This window comes from Benincasa hispida, chromosome 5, assembly GCF_009727055.1.
Source record: "Benincasa hispida cultivar B227 chromosome 5, ASM972705v1, whole genome shotgun sequence".
NCBI lineage: Eukaryota > Viridiplantae > Streptophyta > Magnoliopsida > Cucurbitales > Cucurbitaceae > Benincasa > Benincasa hispida.
The window spans coordinates 8,506,055-8,512,844 of NC_052353.1; positions in this window are offsets into that span (position 1 = coordinate 8,506,055).

A 6,790-nucleotide genomic window follows, 5' to 3' on the forward strand; every position below is an offset into this window, starting at 1 on the left:
TGATTGTGATGATTGATGATGATGTTCTATGCCTGCCACGTGTGCATGGGAATAAAGGTTACTGATTGCATGACTATATCTATGACCATGCAGAAGTTATACTGTGAGTATTATCATTGAGATTGATTTCCAAAAATAATGATTTGCAAAGTGATTTCTATCTTAAAAGAACCACTCACTGGGCTTATTAGCTCATTGTTTTTCCAAATGTTTTCTTATATCCCCCCCCCCCCCCCCAGGTAGCAAAGCGGAGAGCGTTCGAAGAGGAGTCCACCACCCACCACCACCATCTCAGGATTTGGTAAACTCTCAGGGCACAAATCAGACCATGTAACAAAGAATAAAGAGAAAATCTACTTATGTGTATAGAGGATAAGGGGAATACTGTAAACTTATTAAAATTTGTAATAAAATATGGGGGGAAATATTGAACATGAGTATTGTTCTTAGGATGCTATTTGTAACACCCCGAATTTTCACATTTTATATAATTTCAGTAATTTTTTTATTAGAGGGCATTTTGAAAATTTTGGATTTGAAGTATAAGTGTGGGAATTTAAGTGTTGATGTGAAAATTATTCAATTTTGAAATTCTAATTTGAAAATTATGACAAGAATTAATTTTCTTTTGAAAAGGAAAAGAAATAATAGTATAAAGTGGATTAAGGAAACGATTTAAGTGTAATTATACTTTTCCTTTTTTTAGTTATTATTATTATTAAAATAAAAAGAAGAACCCATCCCCATCTTCCTCACGCGAGCCGCCTCCCTCACTACCCAAAAATTTCTTTCGCCGCCGCCTCCCTCACTACTTAGATCCGGACCCCGCCGCCGCTAGCACTCGCGCCGCGCCTCCAGCCGATCATGCGACCAGCCACCGCGCCAAGCCCATGTCTGCCGTTGGTGCTCGATCCGTCGTCGTCGATGCCAGCCGAAGCTTGTGCCACCATCGATTCCCTCCAGTCAACTGCTTCGACCCTCGTGCATGAACCAGGCTCAGACTTCGGCTTCTTTAGCCATCCTGTGCCCACTGGCTGCCTTGCCTCGCCGTTCAACTGAGCAGCCCAGCGCTGCGTCAAAACACCACCTCTGTTCGCTGCACCTAACCAACCTTCTCGTCGGCGAAGCCATATCTAAAACGTTGTCTCTAGCCGCGCATTGCCCTGCTCGTTCCACTGCCGTCGTTCCCCGTTTGTTCACCCCCTTCATCGTGCCTCTGCTGTCAGTGAGTGTTTTGGGCTAGATTGAAGTTCTTAGAGATTTCTGAGGTGCTGTCCAGCATCATGGAAGGGAAATTTTGACGACTTTTTAGGTAAGCCTTTTTGGGTATTTTGGATTTGGGTCTAAGGATTTAAATTTAGTTGTTTGGGCTGGAATTGAATGGTTGTATTCTTGTGATAGGACTGGTACCTTGAGTTGCTGTATTATTTTGGTTGCCTGATTAGCTGTGAATCTTGACATCGAAGTAAGTAATCTTGCTACTGGAATTGCCTTTATGTCGAGCGATAAATTTATGATTTATTTTTTAGGATTATAAGACTAGTTGCAAGGATACTTTTGACTATTCTGAGATTTAATGGATTGTTTAGAAAAGATATAGGAGCATGTGATATATGTCTGAAGAATTTTAATGTATGAGTATGATTTAGAATTTTATGAGTTATATTAAAATGATGATTGAGCATGACCCTTAAATGTAAGTTAAGTGGCGCTCCTACTGGAATGTCTTAAAGTTAGATGAGGATTCGATATTTGCTGATTCATATAGTTATGCGATTTATGATGAGAATGTGTACACCGTATTGTATATTATGAAATCTCAAATACCTGATTGTTTACATAGTTTAGTGCATGAAAGTGATGTACTAGAGCAGATCCATTAACACTAGTTTAATTACGTATGTTGAGGTTAATTAACATGACCTTGATGAGGAGATTTTAGAGGATTCATGATTAGGTGAATGTTATATGTAACAGGAAGTTAGATGCCATTTTTTTCCTTTCCAGACTATGTGACTGCATGAAAGTAATGCACGTCCAAGGACCTAGTACATGAAAAAGATGTACTAGACTGATGTGTATGAAAGTGATACATACCTAGAGGGTACTGGGGAGTACGAAAGATGTACACTGGGGCATACGAAAGAGGTACATACTCAGTGGGTTATGTGTATACGAAAGAGGTGTATGCCTAACCATGCGTACGAAAGAGATACACATCCCTACATTTATAGAGAGGATCTGGAGTGTACGAAAGAGGTACATACTCAGTGGATTATGTGTATACGAAAGAGGTTATGCATAATTAGATGTACGAAAGAGGTACATACTTAGTAGGTTAGGTATATACGAAAGAGGTGTATACTTAACTAGGTGTACGAAAGAGGTACACCTTCAGTGGGTTATGCGTATACGAAAGAGGTGTATACGTAACCATGTGTATGAAAGAGGTACACATCAAGTGGGTTATGTGTATACGAAAGAGGTGTATACATAACCATGCATATGTAAGAGATTGTGTTTCCTTCGGGATTCACCAGAGGTTGTGGGTCCTACGGGACTTACTAGAGGTAGTGGACATATTCAATTACCTTAGGATAGAAATAAGTTTTTTCATGTATTTATGTGTTCCATGAGGACTAGAATAGTTTATATGTTCCACTAGGGGTAGGCATCTAGAGGACATAGACGCCTAGCCTGACCCCAATAGTGGGATTACTTACTGAGTATTTCATACTCACTCTTTCTTATGTTGATGTTTTAGGTAAGGGTAGAGATGCACCGGCGATGGTGCAGTGGAATTCATGATCGAGCCACTGGGACTAGTATTTTACGCTTCCGCATCATGAGATTTAGAGTTCTTTTCATGTTTCCCTTAATGTTTAGTTTTGATGTTTGAAACTTATTACTAAGAATTGTTTTTCACATGTACTTATTAACCTTTATGATTTATGGGTACCCTATTATTGTTTTTAACAATTGCATTTAATAAGTGTCCTTTGAACTTCTCTTGTTTTTTTTATTAGCATTTATTTCAAATGACTGAACGTCGTTTTAAATTCTTTGCATGCATTTATTTTAGTAACGGCCTTACCTAGGTCCTAGGGGGTCGGGTCGTTACACTATTAGTTACCCTCACGCTCCCTTCCCAATCTTGGGGTTTAAGGCTTGGGAGGGGGTGTGACATAAATGGATTTTTGAAGCTTACAATCCTTTTGTTCTTGACCCTGTGCAATAAACCTCTCTGGTTGAGCCATATAGATACTCTCCTCAAGATCGCCGTTTAGAAAGGCTGTCTTGACATCCATCTACCAAATTTCATAGTCATAAAAGGTGGCAATGGATAAGAGTATTCTAATCAACTTAAGCATGGCAACGGGAGAGAAAGTTTCTTCATAGTCCACTCCCTCTCTCTGGGTATAACCCTTTGCCACATGTCGAGCCTTAAAAGTCTGTACTTTACCGGCTTGTCTCGTTTTCTCTTGTAGATCCACTTACAACCAATTGGTTTTACATCATTTGGTTGATCTACAAGTTCCCAGAAAAAATTGAAATATATAGACTCTATTTCGAGGTCCATGGCTTTGACCCACTGATCACGGTCCACATCCTTTATCGCCTGTTTATAGGTCGATAGATCCTCTATGCCGTCATCAGGTATGACAACTTGTGTTTTTTGTTAAACCCAAGTAACGGTTAGGCTGATGAACAACCCTCCCACTACGTCAAGGCATTCTCAACTCTTGAGAAGAATGTGACTGACCAGATGTACTAGTTTTATCTACTACTTTAGTAGATGAACTAGCTCTATCTGTAGCGATTTTGAAAATTTCCTTCAATACTAGTCTACTACGAGGTTGATGACTTCTTATATGGTCTTCCTCTAAGAATGTGGCATTTGTCGATACAAATACCTTATTCTCTTGAGGATCGTAAAATAGACCACCTTTTGTTTCTTTTGGATAACCTACAAATAGGCATAGTTTTGAATGACGTTCCAATTTTTTAGGATTTTGCACCAACACGTGTACCGGGCATCCCCAAATCCTAAAGTGACGTAAACTACCTTTATGCCCTTTCCATAGCTCATAAGGTGTTTTTGAAACACTTTCAGAGGGAACGTTATTCAAAATATGGACAGCAGTCTCTAATGCATGTCCCCAAAAGGAATAAGGTAACTCAGCAAAGCTCATCATGAGCAAACCATGTCCAACAAGGTTCTGTTTCTTCTTTCAGATACACCGTTCTACTGAGACATATTACGTAAACTACCTTTATGCCCTTTCCACAGAGGTCCGAATGTACGAGCTCTAAGGGTATTGTGGCTTTGAGACCTTTTCCAGTAAAAGATCTCTTAGTTATTTTTTCCTCAAGACAAGACTCATATGAAGGTAAAGAATTGTCTTCTAACTGATTTAGGAGTCCATTCTTAACCAATCTCTCAATCCTATTGAGATTTATATGACCGAGTGTTAAGTGCCATAGATAGGCATTAGAAGAAACTTTTTGTCTTTTATTCTGTGTTTCGACTATTCTAAACATCTCAGTATTTAAGACAAATTTTGCTTTAGTTGATCTTAACTTATATAAGTTGTTTTCAAGTATAGCAAAACAAATTTGAATACCTTTTCTGAAAATGAATGCTTCATTAACTTCAAAAGATATTTTATACATTTGTTCCATAATACAAGCGATAGATATTAAATTCCTCTTCATAAAAGGTGCATACAAAACATCTTTAAGTATGATATATCTATCGTTGAAAAACAACTTCAAGTCTCCTACTGCTTCGGTCGAGACAACCTCTCCTATTCCAACCTTGAGGGTGATCTCGCCTTCTTCAAGCTTTTTCTAGGAACTAGTTTCCTGAAAAGAGAAGCAAATATGTTTAGTGGCTCCTGAATCCAATATCCAGGTTGAGGTATCATCCTCTACTAAACATGTCTCAGCAGCTAGTAAATCATATTTACCTTGTGCTTCTTTCGAGGCAGGGGCCTGAGGACATTCCTCAGTTAAGACAAATCTCAGGTCATCTATTACTAGTGTTGAATTCATATTTGTTTTCCATGTTGAGTAATTATCGCCGTTTAGTTTCTTGGAAGCTAAGAGTTGATCTAAAGAGCTAGTCATGCTGAAAAGAAAACATATCATTTTTAGTAAAAAAAACTAATCTTTTAAATCCAATCAAGTTTAGCAAAAAAAAAAAAAAAAAAAAAAAAAAAAAACTAATAATGTACCCTTCATTATTATATTTTGCCACGACATTTCAATGGTTCAGAATAACCTTCACCGAGGGGTGATTAACTATTCCTCCGTTGAACCAAGAATCTTGACCAGATACTATCACCAAAATAACTCTTATTCCTATAGTAACTTAGTTATCGCTACTTTGGTCAAGAATTTACTAACACTTAGTAATTCTCGTAAGTGTCACCCTCCATTTTCAAACCTCAAAGATCGGAATCATTATGCTCTCGAAGTTGGAAAGACAAGAATGAAAACAGACTTGAGAGACCCTATCAATTTCTAGAGTTCGCGGAGTCCCAAATCCTATAATATAGCCCCCCGATTGGTAAGGTCGTTTCAGGGCAGACATGCAGGCACATTATAGGAATCTCACAGTGCGACCTAATGGAAGAGACCGTAGGATGTGTTGACACACTTCCTTCTCCCACTTAATATGAAAAACTTCCCCTATTCATCTTGGTATTGACTCATGCAAACACTCTCCGAATGAAGTCCGCTCCAAGGGCGGCCCAAAGCCAAGCATGAATCTCACGGTGTGAACTCTTAGGGACGCTAGAGCTAAAAGTACATTACTTCTCTCCAGCTAAAGTGTTCTAGATGGTTAGGGTATTGTTGATATAATTCAGGGACGTGTTTTGTTTTATTTTATTATTAAGGATGGATGGGTTTGAACATGGAATCATGTGTTAGACATATCTGATGTGTTTGCTCCCATGCGTCTGAGGTCATGCGTCGGAATGATGATGCGTTCATCTTAGCATGCAATGACCATGCGTTCCTATCACAAGTTTTCTTACGCTTGCGCCAAGTATAACACAACGCAAGTTTCTTGGGTAATCCGAGGTCGAACACGGAGACTTGTCACTCAATAATATTTGTGAAGCGATGCATTTGAGGCAATGAATAAGAATAAAAATAAAGCGAAAAAGGTTTAAATGTTTTACACACTACTCCTACTCCTAACTAAATAGATTGAGCAATAGAAGACTTGCAATGAGAATAAGTAGAGACACAACAACCAATAACGCATAGTAATGTTTACTATCTTAAATCACCCGAGTAATCCCAGCTCGTTGCACTAACGCATCACACCTCTAGGTGGTCAACCGCATGACTATATCTCTATAGTGCATGGTTGCGTTGAGCATAAGATTGTGCCTATCTCTAGGAACAATACGAACCTTGCTTAGTGCGTTCCATCCCTTACCTTCTCAGGCAGTTAGACGCGGCTACTTAACTCATAGGCCTGTCTCTTATACACATCTAGATGTGTATAAGAGACAGATCTATAACATGCTTCCTTCAATCAAACATGGTTTAATATAACACTTATATTAAAACTAAGCATGCATAGTATATATTTTATAACACTTATAAGATATAACAAATGCATGTCAAATGCTTTTCCTATGGTGGGGTTTTAAAACTATATGGCATACTATATGCACACATAATCAAACAACATTATATATCACATGCATAATAGGTAAACAACACTAAAGTGGACCGATTTTGGCATTAAAAACAAACAAATAACTAATTT